Source organism: Palaemon carinicauda, unplaced genomic scaffold (assembly GCF_036898095.1).
Source record: "Palaemon carinicauda isolate YSFRI2023 unplaced genomic scaffold, ASM3689809v2 scaffold178, whole genome shotgun sequence".
Classification (NCBI taxonomy): Eukaryota; Metazoa; Arthropoda; class Malacostraca; order Decapoda; family Palaemonidae; genus Palaemon; species Palaemon carinicauda.
The window spans coordinates 178,297-205,549 of record NW_027169347.1 but is presented as its reverse complement, the minus strand read 5'-3'; the positions used below and the strand labels follow the sequence as shown (position 1 = coordinate 205,549).

The following is a 27,253-nucleotide window of genomic DNA, read 5'->3' as shown; positions in this document are numbered from 1 at the left end:
TTCGGTATAATGAAATCTTATGTATCGGCACAGGGTTAAGCTTAAAATTTCTTCCAAATTGAGTACTTAGAAGTATATATTACTTGTGCTTGTCTGTTTAATAGACCATGATCTGCTTGGTCAATGTCCTATTGGTAAGTTTTATTGTCACTGTAAAAATTAGCATTGCTCAACTTCAATAATTTGTAAGTTGTGGAAGGATCATCCTAATCGGGTAGTTGAATCGATGGAACTTTTAAAAGTTCAAACTTGCAGCGAATGTCATGTTGAACAGGTTGACATGTCTCTCTTTAGTTTATATAAGAAAGATCTGTTTTAATGTGGTAACTTTTCTTGAAGTATTTTATTTTAACCCCTTTTACCCCCAATGGACATACTGGTACGTTTCACAAAACTCATCTCTTTACCCCCATGGACGTACTGGTACGTCCTTGCAAAAAACTGGTATTTATTTTTTTTTGTGCATATTTTTGATAACTTTGAGAAACTTCAGGCATTTTCCAAAAGAATGAGACCAACCTGACCTCTTTATGATGAAAATTAAGGCTGTTAGAGCAATTTAAAAATATATATATTGCAAAATGTGCTTAAAAAAAAAAGGCCGGGAAGTTAAGGGTTGGAAAGTTCCAAATTGTTCATTACTACTTCTGTAGTTTATGTATTTCCTCTCCTCACTGGGCTATTTTTTTCCTCTTAGAGCCCTTGTGCTTATAGCATCCTGCTTTTCCAACCAAGGTTTTAGCTTAGTAATATTGATGATGATAATAATAATCGATAGTGCTCAACTAGAGGTCTCAAACTCTAACCTTTTCGAGGACCAATTATGCACTTAGTTCTGGTCTCGAGGGACATAAAATATTGGTTATGTACTTTTTGGCAAGACTGAAGCTTTTAACCCTTTTACCCCCAGGCTATTTGGAAATTTCCAACCCTTAACCCCCAGGGGGTTATTTTTTTCCCAGCACATTTTGGTGTATATTTTTTTTTAAATTGCTCTAACAGCCTTAATTTTTGTCATAGAGAGGTCAGGTTGGTCTCATTCTCTTGGGAAATGTCTGAATTTTCTCAAAAAATTATCAAAAATATGAAAACAAAAAATTTTATAGCATTTTTTTGCGAGGACGTACCGGTACGTCCATGGGGGTAAAGGGATGAGTTTTGTGAAACGTACCAGTACGTCCTTTGAGGGTAAAAGGGTTAACTTATATTACTAGTCAAACTGGTTTACCAAAAACACATTATTTGGGTTCATCTTAACAGCTTAGTTACATTTTCTTCAATTATAACAAATTATAGTAACTCGAAAAATCTCTTCGTCTTGTGGGCCACTTAAGGCCATGACGTAAACTTCAGGTGTAAAAACCTGAGCAATTTGTTTTAATCAAATTTGACTCAAAAAGACTGCTCAGAATAAAAGGGTAGAAGATCCCTTGGCATAGTTTTCTGCATCACAAGGAGATTCCTTCCCAAGGGCTCCAACAGGGAAAATAGCCCAGTGTGGAAAGAAAATAAAGAAGCTATAATTAAAATAATCAACAATTTAATAAAATCTTTTAAGATCAGTAACAGCATTAGAATAAACAGTTCGTATATAAACTAAAAGGTTTAAAAAACAAAAGGAAGAGAAATAAGATAGAATAGTGTGCCCAAGTGTACCCTCAAGCAAGAGAACACTACCCCAAGACAGTGAAAGACCATGGTACAGATGCCATGGCACTGTCCAAGACCAGAGAACTATGGTTTGATTTTGGAGTGTCCTTCTAGAAGAGCTGCTTACCATAGCTAAAGAGTCTCTTCTACCCTTACCAAGAGTAAAGTAATCACTGAATGATTACAATACAGAAGTTAACTCCTGGAGCGAAGAGGAATTGTTTGGTAATCTTAGTGTTGTCAGGTGTATGATGTCGGAGGAGAATATAGAAAGAATAGGCCAGACTATTCGGTGTATGTGTAGGCAAAGACCAAATGAACTGTAACGAGAGAGAGAGAGAGGTATCCAATGTAGTACTGTTTGGCCAGTCAAAGGACCCAATAACTCCTATAAGATTTTCCATAATACCTTCCTGTATGTAGTAGTGGGTGGGTATGCAGTTAATTCAAACAGTCGTGTCCCCATCATAAGATTCAACAATACACAATAATCTAAAAGTTTTATTCCAGCTGTGACCAGATTGCGGAATGATCTTCCTATTCAGGCATTTGAATCTGTGGAACTTCAAAAGTTCACACTTGCAGTGAATGATTTTATCTCTCTTCATAGTTAATATATGACAGATCTTACTGATCTTAAGATGATTTAAATTCTCTATTAATTATTTCTCGTATTGTTTATTCATTTCCTTATTTTCTTTCCTCACTTGGCTATTTTACATTGTTGGTACCCTTGGGCTTATATCACCCTGCTCTTCCAACTAGGGTTGTAGCTTAACTGTTACCTAGTTGTGGAATGATCTTCCTAATCGGGTAGTTGAATCAGTAGAACTTCAAAAGTTCAAAGTTGGAGCAAATGCTTTTTTGTTGACCAGGCAGACAATTCTTTTTATAGTTTATTTATGACATATTTGTTTTTGATGTTAATAGTTTATATGTGACATGTCTGTTTTGACGTTGTTACTTTTTTTAGAATGATTTATTGTTAATTTGTTCTCTTCATTTATTTATTTCCTTATTTCCTTTCCTCACTGGGCTATTTTTCCCTGTTGGAGCCCCTGGGCTTATAGCATCTTGCATTTCCAACTAGGGTTGTAGCTTGGATAGTAATAATAATAATAATGAGGATGGTAATGATAAATTATTTCCTCTTTTGGGAAAAGTATATCTGGTAAGAAATCTAATTAATGTTTTGCATTCAAGTCGGATATTTCTCAGCTAAAGCTGAACAGCTCAAGGTAATCTTTGTGATCAAAATCCTCTAATTCTGTGCTTACTGATTAAGTTGTCCCGTTTTAATCGATGACAAAATTTAACGATCCTCCTGCGCTTACAGCAGACCATGGTATGCAATAATTCATCTAATACGGGGCTGGATTATTGTATTTTCACTCTGGCCAGTGACCCGGTACATAGAGGTACATTACAGCTATCATTGTAGGTAAGTCTTTGCAGCTTTATCTCTTGGACCTGAATTTTTCTTAGCAGACTTTGACTGTTGATGTAAATATAGAAAAGTACTGCTATCTTTATAGATAAAACTTAGCAGCTTTGTCTTGAACCTGAATTCCTCTTACGGAACTGTTGTTATTGCTGTAAAGTTAGATAATTCACCATTTGCTCCTCTTTCCTTCCACTTGGTTACTGTGATGGTGAAAGCAATATTCAAAATTTAATTACTGTATTGCTTTTTTTACTCCTTTTCTACTGCTATACTAAATAGTTTCAATGCTTGCAATCCTCTGTTGGGTGGTGATGTATTGAATTCAATAAGTAAAATATTATATGTCATTAATGGAAGTACAATGGCAACTGCTGACCAGAAAAGAATGCAAAATAAAGGTACTACTGTCAAGAATTACAAGACTTGAAATACTACTTATAACGCTACACTAAATTACATTCCATTTGCATGGACTGAATATTTCCGACAGCTCCATTCCGTCATCGGTACCCATTCATGACCTGCAGTAATTTTGTTCTTCAACCATCCAGTTCAATTCAACTTGGAAAGTCTTGTCATCTGTACTAAAAACTAAAGAAACGCCACTCCAGTAACTCCGTGATGCAGAAAAACATGTGTTCTCAGAAATGATACTAAGAATTCTACCAAGATATAGAAATTATGGTTTTTAGAGTGGAATATACAAATGTTTCCTTACAAAAGAGCAAAAGTATTTGTACTTTTTTTAAGATATATAAGCTTGGTTCGTCTTTTATGTAACCAAAATTGAAGTTTCCAAATGAGAGGTATTTGGAGATAAATAGGAAACCTTGCTGCCAAGTTTGTCCCTTTCCCCATGAATCAGATTTATGGGCTGCTAATGCAAGGGAACGAGAAGGAGAGGGAGACCAAAGCGAAGGTGGGTGGACTGTATCGAGGATGACCTTTGATCAAAGGGATTAACCGGTGATGAGGTGTGGGACAGAGGTAGATTGAGAAAGCTGACCAGAAACATCGACCCCACATTGAAGAGGGAAAAGATGTAGACAAAGAAGAAGGAGAATGCAAGAGCCAGTGTATTGCGTAAGGTAGAACAATCTAAAAAATTAAACTTTACCAATACAGTAGTTCTTCTAAAATTGCGGGGAAACTGGGCCAACGTATCTCGTAGGGGTAGCTGGGGGTCATGCAGTGATATCCAAAATCGTAGTCCAAGGGAAAAGTAGGGGTTGTCGATATTCTTGGTTTATTGTAAGGTTTAAAGAATTTCTTACTTTCTTATTTTGGTTCTTGATCATAATAAGAAGGAGACATTTAAGGTAAGTTTCTTGTTATAAGAATTTAGTGATGCAACATCTTCATCAGAGTCTACTGCCATCAAGGAAAAACGCATCATTGTGGAAGGTGCTATAAGGGACTATTGCGGTTAGTATACCTCCTACATTGCATAGGGGTTGCTGCTTAGGGTATGTAATATATAAACAGGCAATTTAAGAAAAGACGAATAGCACCTGGGGTCAAGTACGCTTTTATTTTTTTAACTGGCATTAGCTTGCCAAGGACTTCCTAAATAGACTGCCAAATAATAATGTAGTCTTGGGCTGAGTACCTCCTGCAAAGCAATGACCACGTCAGACATCAGACAAGAGTACCTCTTGCAGACAAGAACCAAACTACTCTTGTGGGCTATAACTTATAGTCTAACAGCCGCAGCCTAGAGATAACCTCCAGGTAATCGGAAACGAGTGAATGCAGCATCCCTTTGTCTTCTAAATGGATCCATGTTTTGACCTCTGGGTTCCACTTTCTTATATTTGCATTGCTATTCAACTTCTTAACTTTTCCTTCATAGTTCACCTGCTGAGTTTTATTTCAGTTTAACTTGGGCACTGAAGGCCCTCCCAGACCCCTGGGGCAGGCTATGTATGTAGCCCAAATTTCATAGTTAAATCTATGGTACAGTACCTCCTAGATAATGCTTAAAATCTTTTTTAAAATTTGTTACATAATGATTTTATATTTCTAATATGATATCTAAAGGCTAATTGCTCTAAAGAGTTATGTAAATACAGTAAGTTACTGTCACGGCTGCCCTTGTGAGGGTGCTTGTGTCGACTTTTTCCATCTAAATACTTTTGTTCCTTGTATCTCCCTAATCCTACCTCACCATATTCATCCATCTGATCTGCTGACGCCCCACACTCCTCCTCCCCAACACTGGCATGTTCTTAGTACTTTTGATCATTTCCATAACTCAGACAGGCTTCCATTCCATTCTACATTACATTATCATCATCATTTTTATTCTTGAGTCTCTTTGCATCAATAACCGTAGGAGGAAATAATGATTATTATTACTAGCTAAGCTACAACCCTAGTTGGTAAAGCAGTGCTTGCCCAAGGGTTCCAACGGGGAAAAATAGCCCAGTGAGGAAAGGAAATAAGTAAACTGTATGAGAAGTAATGAACAATTAACATATGTTTTAAGAACAGTAACAACATTAAAAGATATTTCATGTAAAAACTATAAAAAGACTTATGACAACCTGTTCAACATAACATTTTCTGCAAGTTTGAACTTCTGAAGTTCTACTTTACATTCTGCTTAGATCTTGAATATCCCTCATTTCTAGTAGTGATATTTCAGCAATCCTTCTCACCATCCCCATCTTTTTATTTCAAATAGTTCTTCCTCTTTAGCGCCAAACTTTTTTGTGATTTTTTTTAATCATTTGGTCTACTGTAAAACGCGACCGTGAAAGCTTGCGACTAAAAAAAAAAAAAAAAAAAAAAAACTGGTGGTTGTAGAATTAAAAAACCTGGAACCTCCAAATTGTATCATCATCATGGACCCAGGAACAATAAACCAAATATATATTTGTATATTAAGATACAGTAAATAATAACACGATGCAAGATGTAATAATAATAATAAAGAAAAGAATACTTAATAGCAAAAGTTGCTCTTAACAGTATGAAGACCTTATTGACAAACAACAGGAGTACATTCAGACAAGAGTTAGAGCACTGATAAGCTATGTATGGTCCACACTTATAGGTGGGAAATGTGAACTTTAAACAAGAACTTTAAAAATTAAATAAATACAGCTGAGTTGTGATTTACACAAGATTGTCGAAGGTCAGATGAACTGAGAAATAGGCAGATGAGTAGGTATTGAGGAGAGTGACTCAAGAAAAGGTCAATTATAAAAGTTATACGGAGGCAAATTGAATTATTGGGACATATATAAAGTGAAAAAAATCAAACTTTTGTGCCTTAATGGAAAGATAGAAAGGAAAAGAGCAAGAATCCTGCAAAGAAAAAAAGTTCCTGCACAGCTTAATGGAGGTTGTAAAGAGTAATGTAATAGCTGGAAATTTACACATAGAACTAGAGACAGGACCAGGTGGAGGCCAGAAGATATTCTTTAGCTATGGTAAGCAGTTCTTCTAAGAGAAGGACACAACAAATTTCCAAAATCAAACCAGTGTTCTCTTGTCTTTGGATATTGCCATAGCCTCTGTACCATGACATTCCACCGTCTGGGATTAGAGTTCTCTTACTCTAGGGTACACTGGGGCATGCCTTTCTATCATATTTATCTTCCTTTTGTTTTTGTTTTTAAGTTTTTATATATGAAAGATCTAATTTAATTCTATTACTGTTCTCAAGATAGTTTATTTTGATTGTATTCTTCTCTTGTAATGTATTAATTTCCTTGTTTCCTTTCCTCACTGGGCTATTTTTCCCTGTTGGAGCCCTTTGGCTTATAGCATCATGCTTTTTCAAGGTTACATTGCCGTGTAATACACTACAATATTACCGACCTGTCACCTACGTTAGGTAAGGTTAGGTCTACTGTGACTGCTTTGGTTTGAGTATTTGCAGTGTTGTTCAAATTATTTTTTAACGATAAAAAATCTAAAAATCATAATATTTTCGCAGTCATTGACGTCTAAAAGTAGTTAGGAGACCCATATAATGTAATGGAGAAACTCCAATATGTAGCAAATATAATTTAGTCCCCCCCAATAAAAAGTTTTCTCTCCCTCCATATTATCCGTTTTCTTTATCATGTAATCATAAACTATTGTAAATTACTTTGGATTTCGATTTCATATTAGTTAATGTGTCGTATCCTTTAAAGTATAACACATTTGTATTTATATGTGATACTTTATTAAGTAAAACAATTTTTGTTTTGATATTTTACACAAAAAAGTTATAAAATTGAGATAAACTTCGATGTTAGACGCCTAGCTTAGATTTCATGTTCCTCGTTGCTCTCTCCACAACACTATGATTGTGGTCAAACTACTAGAAGTATAGTAAGTAAAATTCATTATCATTAGTTAACTCCTACACAGGCTGCACAGCTTACATACTTTTACTTCTAATTTCAAGGGCCTGTCTAATATACAGGGCAACATCTATAGCAGGTGTTTGGAAATTCCTTGTTCTTAGAGTAAACGGGAATTGAAATGGCCCTACATCCATATATTAGAGAAATCAATATGGATAAGGCAATCCTGATAATAAAGAATTGGGAAAACAAAGTTAAAATGCTCAAATTAAAATAAATCAAGGGAAAAATACATAGATGATGTTTGTGACCTATGCAAAGACAAAATAAATATTGCAGAACATTTATTTGCATCCCAAAATGAGTAAAGTTAAAGGAACAGGATACAATATAAACCTAAATAAGCTGGGCCATGAATCTGAAAGAAGAACTTAAAGTACCATAATTATGGCTAAAACTGACAAAATATATCCCAGCTGATTTCAAGGTACATTAGGATAAGCTTAAAACTAAAGATCTTTACTAAGATTTGCTTACTTTACAGGAAAATATCTCAATTGGATTACTGAATATAAGTTTAGAGGCTTTGCTCCTGTCAAACTTATTTTGCAAAGTGAGCAATTAGGAATCAGGAACCATGGCTTTGATCAGAGTATTAGATGGGTAGGTGCAAAGAGCTTTACTCTGCAGAAAGTTCACTGTCATTAGTCACCTCTTACAAAGAGAGTAAAACTTGTGTACTTCCATAGCAGATCTTCTAGGAGAAGGACATTCCAGAAAATCAAACCATTGTTCTCTGGTCTTGGACGGTACCTTAGCCTCTGTACCACGGTCTTTCACTCTCTTGGGGGTAGAGTTCTCTTGCTTGAGGGTACACTCAGTCACACCATTCTATCTTATTTCTCTTCCTCTAGTTTTTTTTTTAAGTTTTAGTTTTTTTCTGGTTTATATATGAAATATTTATTCTCATGCTGTTACTGTTCTTAAACTATTTTATTTTAATTTTCAATTACTTTTCGTGTAGTTTCCTTATTTCCTCTCCTCACTGGGATATTTTCCCTATTGGAGCCTTCAGGCTTATAGCATTCTGCTTTTCCAGATAGGGTTGTAGCTTGGCAAGTAATAATGTTAAGGATAATAAGATATTGGGCAATATATCTGTTTTTAATGCTAAATTCTTTAATTCTATGCTGCTGCTTCAAAATTTTCTGAATTCTGTGCTATTGCATCTAAATTTTCTTAGTTCTTTACAGATAAATAAATGCTCTGTCGTATCATATGCTTCACTGCACAACCCACAAAGCATATAATTTTCATTCCTATTTCTATAAATTTTCTTTTAGTTTTATTATAAGCAATTTTGTCTCTATAACTATGACTTCTTCCTAAAAGTGTTAAGCTCACGTATCTCTTCTAACATTACCATTCATAAACCTTAACTTTGTCATTTCTAAAGAAAGATAAAAAGAATTTTAACAGCCACATGAAGAGGAAAATAAGAAAATAATGTGAAATATCTTATCTAAGGAAGAAATATATTAAAAGTAAAGAATAACTGCTCACTCCGCAAAATAAGTTTGCGGCCACTCAAGAAGAAGAAGAACCGCACAAGTGCAAAGCTTCTTTAATAATGTAAACAAAGTCACGTTTTGAATATGAAAAGTGAAAAAGTTACGGTAACTCGGTAAGCGTTATTTAGCGTTATTTTATGGGTAACCAATCGTTTTTATTAGTAAAATTACATGCTTAATAACGTAGGATATATTGTAGATAGGAATTGTAAGGGATATTATAACCACTGAAGCCACTGGACCCAATAATCGCTTCATTTCTAAGGTTAGACTGGCTCGTATTTTAGAGAAGCATTTGGGAGATATAACCTTTACCTCATTACGTAAGATTTTTAGAGATTATAGACAATTCTTATAGACATTGTACGTCATTCCTTAACTGAAATAGCGGTAAATGTCTAGGAGAAGGCCGCACCCGTTTTTCAAGTATTAACGACGAAAAACTGCAAAAAACAACCAGATTATTGTTGCACAGTGCATAGAAACATGAGGAAATGAATAAAAAAGACACTAAGACTTAACTCTTACACACAATATGTAAGCATAAACCTACTACTACAATTATGGGGGACCCCAGTGGGAAGCGGGTCTTTTGGGTGGGGGGAGGAGGAGAAAAGTGATTTTTCGGGGCACTTCAGGTTCAGGTTCAGGTTCCGGGGTGAGGCATAGCCTTTACAACGGCGCCTCTAACGCTTATCTTCTTGTACTGTTTTGTCTTTTCTTCCACATTATGTTTAATACTTCTTTTTTATTTTCTATATTTGTTTCACTAAATAAAAATAATCCCACTATTTTCTTTGAGTCTTCCTCGTATGGTTGTTGTAGCTCAATTACTTTATTCCTTTCTTTTCTATATTCCTGGCAAAATAACAAAAAATGTATCAAATCTTCCTCCTCATTTTCACAAAATTTACAGTTTACATTCCCACCATTGTGTCTATTTACAATATTTAGTTTTAACGTATTAGTTCTTGCTCTAAAAAATATCACTGAAGCAAATGTATTGTCATAAATTAACTCTTCTTTAATTTCTTTCTTCCACGTTCTATATATTTCTAGGCTCACTTTACTTTCTATTTCTTCTTTCCACTTTTCAGTATCCCACTTTCTGGTTTCCGTTTTTATTTCTGCCTTGTTCATTCTTCTTATTTGTCTTATACCTAAACTTAAATCTTCCAAATACTTTGCAGGTTGTTTCCACCATCTTCCTTCTTTTTCTTGAATATCCTGGATAATTATTTTCAGTATTTCCTTCTTTCCATTCAGGGTACGATTTAAGTACTGCAGCTTCCCATCCATCACCCTTGTCTTCATAGAAGATGCACCTATCTCCCCTCTTAGAGCAGTATTAGCTGTGCTTTTAGTGGCACCTAAAATCTTCCTATATACCCCATTCTCTATTCTTTGTAGTTTCTCTATTTCAGTGTCTGTTAGGTTTATAACATTTGTTCCATACAAAATAGATGGTAAAGCAATACTTTTCCAGAACGTTTTTCCTATCATCACTTTATTGCAACTTTTCTCTATAACTGTATATGTTAGATTAGCTAATTTTTGTGCCTTTTCTATCATTACCCTTTTCTGAGTTTTAAATATATTCCTACTATTGTCTAGCTTTATTCCTAAGTATGTCAAACTTTCTACTACTTTGATTCCCTCTATGTTATCTGGCTTTTCTTTCATATTGTAAATCATAATATTACTCTTCTCTTTATTAATTTCCAACCCACATTTTTTACTAGTTTCTACTAATATCTGAATGTTACGCTTTGCATTATGAATATCCTGTGCAATTATTAAGGCATCATCTGCAAAAAATAATGATTCTATCTTTATTAACTGATTTCTGAAACCGTTTCCTTCCTCTTCTATTTTCTTCATGATAATATACGTAATCAGTTTAAAAAGTGAAGTTGATCCTGTGCAACCTTGTTTAATTCCACTTGTAACTTCCATTTCTTGTTCTATACCTTCTCCTAAGTCAATGCCCGTAGTATCTCCTTGATAAATATTTGCAATTGCACTTATGATTTTGGTGTTAATTTTATATTCTTTTAAAACTTCTATTAATACCTCCCTTTTTATCGAGTCAAATGCTTTGCTAAAATCTATCGCAGTTACTATTAGAGGTTTCTTGTTACTATAGCTCTCTTCCACACAATACTGTAATATAAAGATATTGTCCTCTATCCTGCCTCCACCTGTAAATCCTGCTTGACATTCATTGTCTTCTTCATTCATTCTTATGTGGTTTTCTATTTCCTCTTTCACCATCATCATGAATATTTTATAAGAAATATTTAATAGAGCTATGGGTCTTAAGTCTTTTGCCATTGGCCTTCTTTTCTTTTCAATCATCTTTGTTCTTGACTTCTTCCACATATTTGGTTTTTCTTTTTCGTCCAACTCATTTTGATAACATTTCTGTAAGGTTTCAAGACATATTTTGCTTTTTCCTAGTGCCTTATATAGTTCGGGTTTTAGGCCATCTGGTCCTGCCGCTTTTTTTGCCTTTAATTTTCCCAGGCAATTCTTTACTTTTTCAGTTGTGATTTTTGGGTTTTTCATTGGTTTTATTTTTCCTTTTGTCACCATTACAAGGTCATAGTGTTCCCTAAGTATGTCCGGGATATTATATTCATCTATTCTTGTTGTGTCTTCCTGATGTGCTATTTCATTTTCATATTCTATCTGTTTTTCTTCATTCCAAACTGAGTCTATTCTATTTTCATGTTTACAATATATAGTTTTCCAGTACTTGATTAATTCCTCTTTTGTTTCTTCCTTATTTAGCCTATTTCCTTGTTCTCCATAAAGTTGTATAACTTTGCCATGGGCTTTCTGTCTGTTCCTTATTCTATCAATATTCTCCCAGAGTTTTTTATTTTTATCCATTTTTATTTCTTCTGTTACCTTTATTTCAAATCTAGTAATTTCCTTCTTTATCATTTCTTGCACTTCCCTCTTCTTTTGATCATATCTCTCTTCTAATACCTTTTTTACTTCGAAATTGGATTCATTTCTTTTCTTTCTGTTTAAATCCTTCCTTTCCTTTATGCCATTTCTTATTTCATCGTTCATCCAGGGTTGCTCATGTACCTTTTCTTCATCAAGAACTTTCCTTTTATATATTCTTGCCAATTTTTCTTCTGCAGCCTCTTTTATTATCAGATCCATTCCTTCTATTCTGTCTATTTGTCTATCTCTTACAATTTCCTCTACTCTTGTTGTATATTCTCTTAAACTATTTTCATCTGTCCTAAAGTATTTTACTTCCTCCCACCTTCCTTTATTAAAATTTTTGTTCTGTTCGCTCATGAATTCCAGTTCTACAGTAATCAGATTATGATCTGAGATGTCAAAATTCAATTTTTCGTCGTCTATAATCATTTCCCTAAAGTGCTTATACATTTGTTCGTTTACTAGTACGTAGTCTATTACACTTTTTTGTTGCAATCTTTCCCATGTATATATACCTTTACATCTTAAATCTCCATTCAATAGGACTAACCCATGGTCATTCATCCAATCGAGAATCATTTCCCCGTTCCTGTCTAAATTCTGGTAACCTAAAAATCCTACATGTCCGTTGAAATCCCCTAATATCATCAATGCCTCCTCTTCATTTAGATTTCTAATAATTCTTTCACATTCCTGTTTTATTATTTTATCCCTACTTTTGTCTTCTTCAGTATTCCCTGCTGAAAAATAAACCAACAATAATCTAAATGTATGCTTATAAGCATTACACTTAACATGCAATAGGTCTTTACTATTAGTTTCTATCTTTTCCAATTCTAGACTGTCACTATTTCTATAAAGTATCATCAAACCTCCTCCTTTTTTATCAACCATATTCCTCATATTTTCTACTTTTATAACACCCTTACTTAAATTTAATCTATCTAACTTTTGTTGTGTTTCTGTCAAGCAAAAAAGTTTATTTCTACTATTTAATTCCTTCTCAACTTCCATCAGTTTTTGTTTTGTTAAGCATTGTATGTTCAACAAGTAAATCTTAAAGTTTTCTTTAATTTTGTGTTTATATTCTTCTTTTTTCCTTAAAGTTCTTGCGTGTCTTCCTCGTTCCGACGAAAATTTTCCCTTCTGTGCAATTTTCCTTTCTTTATGAACCATCCATCTTCACCATTTTGTCTCTTTGTTTGTAATTCTTCCCTTAAGCACCTATCTTGCTCTCTCTCTCTCAACGTTAGATCTGGCGCTACAAAGATTCTACTTTCTCTTGTTTCTGGACAATTTCTAAGGTTCTTAGCCTTTCCTATAATTGTCCACTTCTCTCTTTCACTTTTCATTTTTACTAGTAATGGCCTAGGTTTATTTCTTTGGTTTCTAACCTCTTGGCTATCAGTTGGTCTATTACCTATTTCCAACCTACCTAACCTGACTGTTTCCACTACTTCAACTCCAGTTACCCCTATATTATCTTTGAACAGTCGCTCACACCTATCCTTATCCTTTCTTTGTTTTTCCTCTGTGCTTCCTTCCATGCATTCCTCGACATTATATATTACCAGATTATTTTTCCTCTTTTCCTTTTCCATTATCTCTTTAACCTCTTCTCTAACTTCTTCCCTGATGGCTTCTATAGGCATATTAACTCGTCCTACTTGTGCCGAACCTATCGAGTCCTTTATTTCTAATATTGCTTGTTCCAGTACCTGCAGCCTATCCATTAGCCTATCATTAATCTCCTTCATCTTTTTAAACTCAACCTTCATATTCCTATATGTTCCCCTGCATTCTCTACAAAACCAAGAGAGACTTTTGTTATTCTGCAGCACTTTTTAATCTTCCCTGCTTATTTTAACACAACCATTGTGGAACCAAGACTCACAGTAATCACAGGCGATTCCATATTGTTTCTTGGTTACCTCTCTGTCGCACATGGCACAGTCAGCCGGTTCCCTTTCCATTTCTTCGTCTGATGAGGATTCTACTTCCTCGTTCCTCACCATCTTCACTTTCGGCTTCGTTCCGGTCTTGCCCTTATTTTCCATATTCGATTTTGAGCCCATAACACCTTAATGTCCTTAATTTTCTTCACTTAAATCAAATAACACAGGAGCTCACTTTGTTTACACCACACTAACCTACCCTGGGGGCCCTGTACCCCTACCTAGGCCTACCGGGGGGGGGGCTTCCCCCCTGCGACCCCCCTTTAAGGTCAAAGTGATTTTCAGGGCACCACCGAACCTAATAAACCCACCTAACCTAGCCTAATAACCCTGTACCCCTACCGGGGGGGGGGGGGGGCTTCGCCCCCCTGCGACCCCCCCTTAAGGACACTACCTAACACATCCATCAAACCAAATCCAAAGTGATGGTACTGCTGTATACATCGTTATACTATCACCATTATAATATACTCCATAAATTAATGAAGCTTACCTTAACCTGTTGGTTGATAAAGATGTGCTGCTGCTTTGAGGAAAACGTGAAGCCGTTGCGAAGGTTTCCTGACATGCAGGACAATTTTTATTTTGTAAAATTAAATTGTGTCTCTGGCACAAATCCACTAGTTTTTCAATATAACCCCGAATAAGAAAGAACAATTTCATTGTAACTTGGGAAACAGTCAGGACAAGAAGATGGAATTTCAACTTCTTGTGCAATATCAGATGACGTGCTTGCTACGGCCTCGATGTCTAAGAACGAACTAAAATGGCTGGGTAAGAAAATGTATTGTCGCACTGTGATGGGTAAGAAAATGTATTGTCGCACTGTGATTGGCCAAACGTGAAGACGTCATTGGGAAAGAAAATGTATTGTCGCACTGTGATTGGCCAAACGTGAAGACGTCATAGTGGACTAGTTTGTCTGCGGATTATAGTGGTTACAGGGCTCATTTGAGCAAAAATAAGACACAGTCAACAATAACAACAGACTTAGAAAAATCTGGGAGGAAGACTAGAGTAGCGTGAGTTTGATCGTCGATATTTCGACTATTATTGATTTTCACTAAATTATCTCACTGGTATACCATTATATACATACATTCCTACATATTCTAGTAAAAATAAATTGAATATCAGTGATATCTTCATGCGGCCCTCTCCTAGACATTAACCCACCCTTGTTAACCTAAACTCTGCCAGGTTAATGTATTCCAACTTCTGATACCTTGAAGTAATTTAAACAGTGTATGGGCAAAGATTTAGGAGCCTATGTATATCAGCGGCCATATCCTTCCTCGTGCATAGAAAATGGGAATTTTTGGAGCCTTTGTATATCAGCGGCCAGTTCCTCACGCGTTTATTAAAAATGGACATCAGCTAACCTAAACTTCCCCTAACCTAACCTACAAGCCGTGTCCTGACCTACTTACCTAACGGGGGCCGGCTAACGCCTCCCTGCCACAATGCCATATTCTAAGTTTGACTCAATAATACATACGGGTGGCCGCTATCATACGTACACCCCGAATTTTCTTCCTATTTTCTAGTTGTTTGTAAGGCATGACAGTAGTACTACTAAAACTATGTCCGTTCTGCAAAACATCTACACAAGAATACCACCTAACTTAAACTTTCCCACCTAAATGGGCTGCCTAATGTCCCCCTGTGACCCCTTTATGCTGACGTATGGTAATATTACGGTAAAGTCCCACCCAGCGCTATTAATGCTTGCCAACACATAGAAGCTTTGATGTTTATCTTTTTAGGCAAGCAAAGTGTGTGTACGGCAGAGCAGGAACCATTAGACTATCAAAATATTACCTAAATCTAATGGATTTTGCTCTCCCATGCGCTGGCTTCGCTCACGTTAAAAGAAAAACTTCAAGCTCTTATGTACTGGCAAGTGGTAGTGGCGCTAAGTGGGACTCTACCTTAATATTACCCTGCTGTATTCTTAGCTTACCCTTTATCTGAATCGTAACACGTTTTACTTCTAGTAAGGTAAGGGAATTATGGAGGCTGGCTGTCATGTGTACATACAGGTGCCCGCGGTCTTACATACACCCCAAGAATGATTTAGAACAGGTATATGGATGAAGAAGTATATAAAATTATACATTGGTAAAGAAGTATCAGAGACTTTGTATATAGACAGCCAGGGGCCCTTGTGTGCATAGAAAATTGAAATTGCCTTCCCACTTTCTAGTCGTCCTTAGCCGTGGACATTGTACTGTACAGCAAAACCTGTGTCTGTCACACTGCAAAACATCTACACAAGAACACTGCCTTACCTAAGATTCCCCACCTCACCTAACTCAAGAATGGTGTCTAAACTTACTTACCTACCTTCCTTAGACTGGCGTATTCTTAGTTTACCCTGTGTTTGCTTCCCAACCCTCTTCACTTCTGGCAAGATAACACAAAATCATATTTCATATAGGAAATAAATTTTACAATTAATAAGAAAGTTTACACTTGTCCTAACAAATTGCATTCACCTTAGGATTATATTAACCGGAACAAAAATACAGTAGCTATACCTACATTACTCGAATTCACAGAAGTTGGAATATTTGGCACTAACTATTTGGACATTGCCAAGAAACGTGGGCTTGCTATTGTGCGCTGATTTTCCATCATAAACGATGTATTTCACCAACACTACACTTGGAACAAATGCCGGAATAATCACCCGGGAGTCTTATCTTATATCAATAAGATGTAAATTCCTTTTGCTGGGTAAAGTTCGTAACACTCGATAGTTTTAGATTGATTGATTTAGAAAATGATTCACAAGTATCAGGTTGAACTTTGTCGCTCTTGGAGTAATGCATTGCCATCCTTGCGTCTTAAGGGCTAAGAATGGACATCTCTGACTCATGCTTGATGCTCACAGTACCTTGTTCAAAGTTTTGAAATACTGAATTCTAATTATTATTATTATTTGCTAAGCTGCAACCTTAGTTGGAAAAGCAGGATGCTATAAGCCCAGGGGCTCCAACAGGGAGAACAGCCCAGTGAGGAAAGGGAACAAGGAAAAAATTAATTGTTTTAAGAACAACAGCAATCTTAAAATAAATTTTTCAATATTAAACTTACCCGATAATCATGTAGCTGTCAACTCCGTTGCCCGACAGAATTCTATGGAGGGATACGCCAGCTATCACAATACTAGAAGGGGGTGTACTCACCAGCGCCACCTGTGGCCAGGTACTACAGTACTTCTTGTTGACACCTCCTCAATTTTTCCTTTGTCGTGCTTCCGGCAAGACGTTCTGGGATACGCTTATGATCTTGGAGTATTTTCACGGCTTTTGGTGAAGTATTTCTCTCAGATTTCGGCTGTCGCTTTACTGGAAACCTTCTATATTAGCTTAGATAGCTATTATTTAGTCCTGATTAACGGTTAACGATCTTTTTGCTTGATTTGGAATCCCCACTTGGCTAACTCTTTTGATTCAAGATGTCTGACATTTCACAAGCCCCTCCACATAGACGATGTAGGTCTTGTAATAGGCGTATTCCGAAGGCCTCGGTAGATCCTCACACCGCTTGTTCTGACTGTAGGGAAAGGCCCTGTCAGTTAGAAGATCGATGTGAGGAATGCGCCGGACTTTCGGAACTTGAATTTGTCCGATTTCTTAAGTATTCAACCAAGTTAGAGAGAGAGAGAGTTAGGAGGAGTTCTTCTCGCTCTTCACTTTTTTCCTCACCTCATGATCCCCTACCTTTTCCTCCCCCTGTAGTGGCTACCCCCGAACCTACTATTTGCCCTCAACCTGATATGTCTGTTGTTTTGCGTGCCATTCAGGCTTTAGGTGACAAAGTAGAGTCAGTGGTTAGTGATCATAAGTCTCTTATGGCCGAAGTCAAGGAACTTAAGGTCAAGAGTGCAGTGGGTGGTATTAGTGCCAGTGCTGTGACCAGTGCTAGTGTCAGTGCAGTGCCAAGTGCTAGTGTCAGTGTCAGTGTGGTGCGTGAGGGTACTTCTGTGCGTGCCAGTCGTCCTCCCAGTCCGGGACCTCTTGCAAGCTCCCAAGCCCAGGGGAGAAGCAATGTCGAAGGGCAAAAGGGTTCGGCAGGCCTTGATCGGCGCACAGAAGTATCCTCGGTGGTTGCGGGCGTGTCTTCTAGAGACCGTCACTCCCACCTGCAGACGATTGAGCCCGTCTTTTACTCGTCTGCTGAAGAGTTGTCAGGAAAGAAACGTTGGACTCAGGTCTCAAGACCACTCAAGCGCAGAGTCCAGACCTCAAGAGCTCAACCTGGCTGCAGTCATTGGATCAGCTCTGACTCGCCGCAGTCATCAGTTGAGTGCACTCCTCCTAAGAGGAGTAAGGTACTGCCGCAACAGATCTCTGCTGTTAAGGCTTTACCTCAGCAGACCTTAGTGTCTGCAGACCCCAAGTTGACTCTACTGCAGTCCATGCAGTCACAACTTGCGGTCTTGATGCGTGAGTGTCAGGCTGAGAAAGTTACACCTCCTCCTGCGATCGCTCCGCCTAACAGCAGTACTGCCTGCCAGGCGTACGATGTTGAGGCTCCTCAGGATACCTTAGCACGTTCTGAGTTGACTGTTTCCAGTGGTGTGCAGCTCCCTCCGCCTTCCTTAAGGCACCCTCAGCAATGGGAACAGGAAGCTTATACCTTACTTCCTCCGCTTCCACTTGCAGTTCCACCAGTGAGGCAACACTCTCTTGAGGTACAACAACCTCTCCCATCCATGAGTCAGACTCCTCAGCTCTCGCTGCAGCGACCTCAACCCTCCTCAAGGCAAGCACCTCAACACCTTAGCCTTGCGCCTCAGGAACCTCAACTCGCGAGACAATTACTGCGTTCTGCGCAGCCTCTACCTCATCGCTCACAGCTCACACCTCAGGAACCTCAACTCGTTCCTCAGGAACCTGCTACTGCGCATCCACCAACCACACAGCAAGCGCAACTCTTGAGTTCAGACACTCATGCCAGGAGTCAGCCCCCTCCACCCATGCGCCTACCTTCTGCTACTTCTTTGGATCAGCCTTTGCAGCCTGAGCCTCAGGTGTTCCCTCAACAGAGACTTGAGGAGGAAACCACAAGTATTTTTGTTCCAGCTCGTGCTGATTCTGCTGTTCAGCATACCTTACCGATCTCTTCGCTACACTCTGGTGATGAGGCTGCACACCTGGATCCCTCATCAGACGAGGATGAATCCAAGTCTTCTCCGCCTCCTATTGACTTTCGTAAGGTCTTGGCTCTTTTAAGAGAGGTATACCCAGACCACTTTGTCTCTGCTATCCCCCGCTCTCCGCCATCTGAGTTTTCGCTGGGCATGCAGCCAGCTAAGTCTACGTTTACTAAGCTCGTCTTAGCAAGGTCCTCTAAGAGAGCGTTAAGGATTTTAGGGGAGTGGTTGCAGTCTAAGCAACAACTTGGAAAGACTTCCTTCATGTTTCCTCCGACTAAGCTCACTTCTAAAGCGGGCGTTTGGTATGCCACAGGAGAGGAACTAGGCTTGGGAGTACCTGCCTCTGCCCAGGCTGACTTCTCAAGTCTGGTAGACTCTCCTCGTAGAACAGCAATGAGGCGCTCTAAGGTTTGCTGGACCTTCTCAGACCTTGATCACTTTCTGAAAGGTGTTTTTAGAGCATTCGAGATGTTCAATTTCCTAGACTGGTGCCTGGGGGCCCTTAGCAAGAAGACCTCCCCTGCGGACAAGGACTCTGCCATGCTCTTGATGTCCTGCATGGATAAGGCCATTAGGGATGGATCTGGCGAGCTTGCTTCGATGTTTGTGTCAGGGGTTCTTAAGAAAAGGGAGCAGCTTTGTACCTTCCTTTCCTCCAGCATCACACCTTGTCAAAGGTCTCAACTCCTTTTCGCTCCGCTCTCGAAGTTCCTTTTTCCCGAAGAGCTTGTTAAGGACTTGTCTGCGGCCCTGATACAAAAGGACACCCATGATCTTGTGGCCTCATCGGCTCGAAAGACTAAGGTTGCTACCTCAGTCCCCAGGACTTATCGCACCCCAGTGGCTGATACTCCTGCCACGAGGTTTATTCCGCCCTTTCGTGGTAGAGCCCCCAGCCGAGGAAGCTCCCGTCCAGACTCTTCCAGGAGCAAGTCTAGGAAAGGTTCCAAGGCTTCTAAAGGAAAAAACTGACTCTCAACATCTCCAGACAGCAGTAGGAGCCAGACTCAAGATCTTCTGGCAAGCCTGGGAAAAGAGAGGTGCAGACGCCCAGTCTGTCAGTTGGCTGAGGGAGGGTTACAGGATACCATTCTGCCGCAAACCCCCTCTGACCACATCTCCCATCAACCTCTCTCCCAACTACAAAGAAAAGGACAAGAGGCTAGCGTTGCACCAGGAGGTGTCGCTCCTTTTACAGAAGAAGGCAGTGGTTATAGTCCGGGACCATCAATCCCCGGGCTTCTACAACCGTCTTTTTCTGGTGGCCAAGAAGACAGGAGGTTGGAGACCGGTGCTGGACGTCAGCGCGCTCAATGCTTATGTCACCAAGCAGACGTTCACGATGGAGACGACGAAGTCGGTCCTAGCAGCGGTCAGGCAGGAGGACTGGATGGTCTCGTTGGACCTGAAAGATGCTTACTTTCACGTTCCTATTCATCCAGACTCCCAACCTTTCCTGAGATTCGTTTTTGGAAAGGTTGTCTACCAATTCCAAGCCCTGTGTTTTGGCCTAAGCACAGCTCCTATGGTGTTTACGCATCTGATGAGGAATATAGCAAAATTCCTCCACTTATCGGACATCAGAGCCTCCCTTTACTTAGACGACTGGCTGTTGAGAGCCTCCACGAGTCGTCGCTGTCTGGAGAATCTCAACTGGACTTTGGACTTAATCAAAGAACTGGGTCTGTTAGTCAACCTAGAAAAGTCTCAGCTCATTCCCTCCCAATCCATTGTGTACCTGGGAATGGAGATTCGGAGTCAGGATTTTCGGGCTTTTCCATCGGCCCCCAGGATAAGCCAAGCCCTAGATTGCATCATGAGCATGCTGAAGAGGAGCAGTTGCTCGGTGAGACAGTGGATGAGTCTCACAGGGACCCTTTCATCGCTGGCCCTGTTCGTCGAGCTAGGGAGACTCCACCTCCGCCCTCTTCAATTCCATCTTGCAGCTCATTGGGACAAGGGTTTGACTCTCGAAGCAGTCTCTATCCCAGTCACCAAAGAGATGAAGACCACTCTCTTGTGGTGGAAGACCAATCTCCTTCTCAAGGAGGGCCTATCGTTGGCTATTCATACCCCCAATCTTCATCTCTTCTCGGATGCATCGGACTCGGGCTGGGGCGCGACCTTGAACGGACAGGAGTGCTCGGGAACGTGGAACGAGGAACAGGGAACGCTCCACATCAACTGCAAGGAGCTTCTAGCAGTTCACTTAGCCCTGTTGAACTTCAAGTCCCTCCTGCTAGGCAAGGTGGTGGAGGTGAACTCCGACAACACCACAGCCTTGGCTTACATCTCCAAGCAAGGAGGGACCCATTCGAGGAGCCTATACGAGATCGCAAGGGACCTCCTCATTTGGTCAAGAAGTCTAAACCTCACTCTAGTAACGAGGTTCATTCAGGGCAACATGAACGTCTCAGCAGATCGCCTAAGCAGAAGGAATCAGGTCATTCCCACGGAATGGACCCTCCACAAGAGCGTGTGCAACAGACTTTGGACCTTGTGGGGTCAGCCTACCATAGATCTGTTTGCCACCTCCATGACCAAGAGACTTCCGTTGTACTGTTCCCCAGTTCCAGACCCAGCAGCAGTTCATGTGGATGCTTTTCTGCTGAACTGGTCCCATCTCGACCTTTACGCATTTCCACCGTTCAAGATAATAAACAAAGTCCTTCAGAAGTTCATCTCGCACGAAGGGACACGGCTGACGCTGGTTGCTCCCCTTTGGCCTGCAAGAGAATGGTTCACAGAGGTACTTCAATGGCTGGTCGACGTCCCCAGGACTCTCCCTCTAAGAGTGGACCTTCTACGTCAACCTCACGTAGACAGGTTGCACCCAAACCTCCACGCTCTTCGGCTGACTGCCTTCAGACTGTCGAAAGATTCGCTAGAGCTAGAGGCTTTTCGAAGGAGGCAGCCAGTGCGATTGCCAGAGCAAGGAGGGTTTCCACTCGTAGAGTCTACCAATCTAAGTGGGAAGTCTTCCGGAGCTGGTGTAGAGCCAATGCAGTATCCTCTACCAATACCTCTGTGACCCAAATAGCTGACTTCCTATTACATCTTAGGAATGAGAGATCCCTTTCAGCCCCTACGATTAAAGGGTACAAGAGTATGTTGGCTTCAGTTCTCCGCCACAGAGGTTTGGACCTTTCTTCCAACAAGGACCTTCAAGACATCCTTAAGTCTTTTGAGACTTCTAAAGAGCGTCGTCTACCCACTCCAGGCTGGAACCTAGACGTAGTCTTAAGGTTCCTTATGTCACCTAGGTTCGAACCTCTCCAGTCAGCTTCCTTCAAGGACCTTACCCTCAAGACTCTTTTTCTCGTCTGCCTTGCAACAGCGAAAAGAGTCAGTGAGGTTCATGCCTTCAGCAAGAACATTGGTTTCACGACCGAATCTGCAACATGTTCTTTACAGCTCGGGTTCTTAGCTAAGAATGAACTTCCTTCACGTCCTTGGCCTAGATCGTTTGAAATACCTAGCCTCTCCAACATGGTAGGTAACGAGCTAGAGAGAGTTCTTTGCCCTGTCAGAGCTCTCAAATTTTATCTTAATAGGTCAAAACCTATTCGAGGACAGTCAGAAGCCTTATGGTGTGCCATCAAGAAACCCTCGAGGCCCATGTCCAAGAATGGGGTTTCGTATTATATAAGGCTTCTGATTAGAGAAGCCCATTCTCACTTAAAGGAGGAAGACCTTGCTTTGCTGAAGGTAAGGACCCACGAAGTAAGAGCCGTAGCTACTTCGATGGCCTTTAATAAAAACCGTTCTCTGCAGAGCATAATGGATGCAACCTATTGGAGGAGCAAGTCAGTGTTTGCATCATTTTATCTTAAAGATGTCCAGTCTCTTTACGAGAACTGCTACACCCTGGGACCATTCGTAGCAGCGAGTGCAGTAGTAGGTGAGGGCTCAGCCACTACATTCCCTTAATCCCATAACCTTTTTTAACCTTTCTCTTGAATACTTTTATTGTTGTTTTTATGGTTGTTACGGTAGGCTAAGAAGCCTTCCGCATCCTTTTGATTTGGCGGGTGGTCAATTCATTCTTGAGAAGCGCCTGGGTTAGAGGTTGTGTAGAGGTCCTTTAGTAGGGGTTGCAGCCCTATATACTTTAGCACCTTTGAGTTGATTCAGCCTCCAAGAGGAACGCTGCGCTCAGTAAGGAAGACGAACTTAAAAAAGAGGCAGAGTAACGGTTCAAGTCGACTTCCTTACCAGGTACTTATTATTTCATTGTTATTTGAGATAACTGTTATATGAAATATGGGATACTTAGCTATCCTTTAATCTTGTACACTGGTTTTCACCCACCCCCCTGGGTGTGAATCAGCTACATGATTATCGGGTAAGTTTAATATTGAAAAATGTTATTTTTATTAGTAAAATAAATTTTTGAATATACTTACCCGATAATCATGATTTAATTGACCCTCCCTTCCTCCCCATAGAGAACCAGTGGACCGAGGAAAAATTGAGGAGGTGTCAACAAGAAGTACTGTAGTACCTGGCCACAGGTGGCGCTGGTGAGTACACCCCCTTCTAGTATTGTGATAGCTGGCGTATCCCTCCATAGAATTCTGTCGGGCAACGGAGTTGACAGCTACATGATTATCGGGTAAGTATATTCAAAAATTTATTTTACTAATAAAAATAACATATTTCCTGTATAAACTATAAAAACTTTAACAAAACAAGGAGGAGGAGAAACAAGAGAGAACAGTGTGCCCGAGTGTACACTCAAGCAAGAGAACTCTAAGCCAAGGCCGTGGAAGACCATGGTACAGAGGTTATGACACTACCCAAGACTAGAGAACAATGGTTTGATTTCGGAGTGTCCTTCTCCTAGAAGAGCTGCTTACCATAGCTAAAGAGTCCCTTCTACCCTTACCAAGAGGAAAGTAGCCACTGACCAATTACAGTGTAGTAGTTAACCCCCTTGAGAGAAGAAAAATTGTTTGGTAATCTGAGTGTTGTCAGGTGTATGAGGACAGAGGAGAATGTCTAAAGAATAGGCCAGACTATTTGGTGTGTGTGCGTGTGTGTAGACAAAGGGGAAAATTAACTGTAACCAGAGAGAAGGATCCAATGTAGTACTGTCTGGCCAATCAAAGGACCCCCATAACTCTAGCGGTAGTATCTTAACGGGTGGCTGGTGCCCTGGCCAACCTACTACCTGTAAGAAAAAACCCTTTGGCAATTTCCCGTCAAGTGGGGTCTGATTGGGTCGTTTTAAGTTCTATCTATCTGGTAAGTACTTACTTGCGGTATTTGAAACATTCTGAACAGTTTTTATTCGATACGAGTTTGTGATAGGGTTGAAAATAAGGGAGTTAAGTGGCTTGTGGCCATCATACATACACCACAAACTATCTAAAAAAGGTGCTTGGGTAAACTGATGTGAGATGTTACCACCAAATAACTTCCCTTGGCCCCAATGCCAGGTCCTATATCCCGAATTTCACATCGCACATAAGCGTATTAGTCACGGTTACTAATATACCTGGTGGGCTATGTTTGAATATTTTGTTACCTATTTTAAATTTTGTCTTAATATAACTGACCATTTATGCTTATTGTTACCACCTGTTATCTATTTACGTAGCTATAACCTATGCTGTAATTGTCACCAGCCAATCTTTATATGAAAGCAGACTGTATCAAAGATTATCATAGAACTAAGAATATTGGTCTAACTTCACTGTGCAGAGTTTAATGAACAATGTGTAAGAATGGGGCACCCATCCTAGTCAGGTTAGGCAAGTGGTGTTGCTCCCCTAGGTTGGGTTAGAAGTTTACCATGAGATGTCAGTTGTGCACAAGTAAAGATTGTTTAGTAACTTATAAAAGTATAGAATTGAAGATGTGTTAGATCGAGGATGAAGGTTATATCTAATGGTAGATGTGGGGAATAGTAGCCAGACCTTTTGCAGTATTGTGAATATTAGCCAGGTAAGGTAAGTGTCTGGCTACTTGCATTCGCTCCTGAAGATTTTTACATGTTTAATGTGCTGTGGCAGTATTATTCAACTACAGGCCTTTGGTATGAAATTGAAACCTCGTCAATAATATTGCATGGTTTTATGATACTCAGTGTAAAGTTTTGTTTGATGGCTGCGGTACATATTTCAAATTAATGAATTGAAAGAAATTCATAAGAACCCCAGCCTTTTTCTTTATTGCAAAATGTGTTTTATTGCTACTGTTTTCTCATACAGTAATGCTTTTTATAAAGCAGCAACAGCAGGCATAAATCCTTTCATTACTATCAAAGTTAAGAATAGGTTTTGGTAAATACTGTACAGTATTGCTTCTTATAAACTTACTTCATTTGTACAGACAGTATACTGTTTTTGAGCACTACTTGTGTCAGCTTGGTCATAATAGTTTATTTGATCTGAGGTATCAATGAGAAAAACAAAGATTTTGAACATTTACGATGGGTTACCTGACGGGTGGACTGTCAATAAACTACTGTAAGTTTGTTTTGACTCATATATTGTTACACAGTAGCCGTGGTAATGAAAATTACTTTTACACATCATGGTAAGTAAATTATTTACAAAATGAAAGAACATCTTAAGTCTCTTTCTTTTGGGTGTAAAGTGCATGAAGGAGATATATAGGCAAAGTGGCATCAATAATAAACAATAGAGTATTTCTTGGTGCAAAATAGACCCTGTAAGGACAGTGAGACGAGCTATCACCAACAACAACTGACGGTTTATTCAAACAGGTGCGAGAATATAATACAAGGTGCGGACGGCAATGTAGAATGCGCGCTGGCGCCAATCTGGCTTGAACCAACCGCCACAAAATGTGTGTTTTTTCACACGTACAAATACTTGAAATACAAGTTAATAGAAATACTGTATGTAGTGAAATGATAAATGCATGAAATTGTAGCTCTGAGGGAGCGGAACAAATATATACAGTTAGCCACAGTGGGGCAAAAGGAAAATTTAAATGAAATGGAGAATTCGATGGGAATGCTGGACGACGGAGGGAGCGATGTCCTTACAAGTACTCCCCCCCCCCCCCCCCAAGACATCAGGCGGCGTAGGAGGCTGATGAGGTTAGTCTTCGTATCGTTTCGGGCGCCGGAGGGTTCCTCTTGTTCTTGAACGAAGGGCGCGTCGGTGGTCGGCGTATGGATCGCTACCTCTCGTCGTCGTTTGTTGCTTTTCTTCTCATTGGGTGCCTTGTTTTGAGGTGGCACTCTGGATCTGCCAGGTCCCGCGGAGGCAGTGTCGCTTCCTTCGAGAAACGCCGGTTTCACTCGGTCTATTGAGACCCAGTCCTCTTGGCCATGCATGTCGAGAAGGAAGACTTTCGTCATTTTCTTGATTACTCAGTAGGGGCCTCGATAGGGTCTCGTTAGCGGCTGTCGATGGGTGTCGACACGGAAGAAAACATAGCCACAGTCGTCCAGGTTCCTCGGCTTGAAATGCTTAGTTCTGTCCTGGTAAGTTTTAAGACATGGCCTGAACTTCCTGGCGATGTCCCTAAGATGATCCAGCGGCGTGTCGTCGGTTGATGTGGGAAAGAATTCGCCGGGAACTGCGAGTGCCTCTCTGTAAACCTTTTCAGCGGGCGATGGCTCGCCATCTGCGCGAGGGGCGGTGCGAAGGCCGAGAAGTACCCAAGGAAGTCACGATTTCCATTTTCCGTCGGTGCAGCTCGCCATCAGGGACGCCTTGAGGGCGTGATGAGTTTGTTCGACCATGCCGTTTGCTGCGGGGTTGTATGCTGTGGTGCTGTGGAGTGTCGTTCCCATCAGGTTTGCCAGAGTGAGCCATATCGCTGACAGGAAAGCGGGGCCTCTGTCCGTCGTGATGTCGTTAAGAACGCCAAATCTGCTCACCCAGCTCGACAAAAGGGCTTCGCCGCATGCTTGGGTGCTTCAGTCATTGGTAATGCTTCCAACCACCTCGTGGAGCGATTGATGATTGTCAGCAGGTAGCGAGCAGATCCCGAAGGCGGCAAAGGTCCCACAACGTCGATGGGGATGTGACCGAAACGTCTTTTCGGTTGGGGAAAATCACCTATCCCCGATTCGGTGTGATGGGCTATCTTGCTCGTCTGGCAAATGCTGCATCATGTCTTCGCCCATTCCCGGGCGTCCTTTTTGATCCCTGGCTAGATGAACTTTTCAGACAGGAGGCAAGCAGTGGTGCGTCCTGAGGGGTGTGAAAGTCCATGGA

The 27,253-nt window shown here is 40.1% G+C and overlaps 1 long non-coding RNA gene across 1 annotated transcript in view; it reads left to right on the top strand.

Moving 5' to 3' along the window:
* The first annotated feature begins 9,033 nt into the window (after positions 1-9,033).
* The window catches only part of LOC137635805 (uncharacterized), a 36,179-nt gene continuing 17,959 nt past the window's right edge, over positions 9,034-27,253 (top strand). Inside the window, exon 1 of the long non-coding RNA XR_011042790.1 lies at positions 9,034-9,082. This is a non-coding gene — a long non-coding RNA (uncharacterized lncRNA). The remainder of the gene's footprint in view (positions 9,083-27,253) is intronic.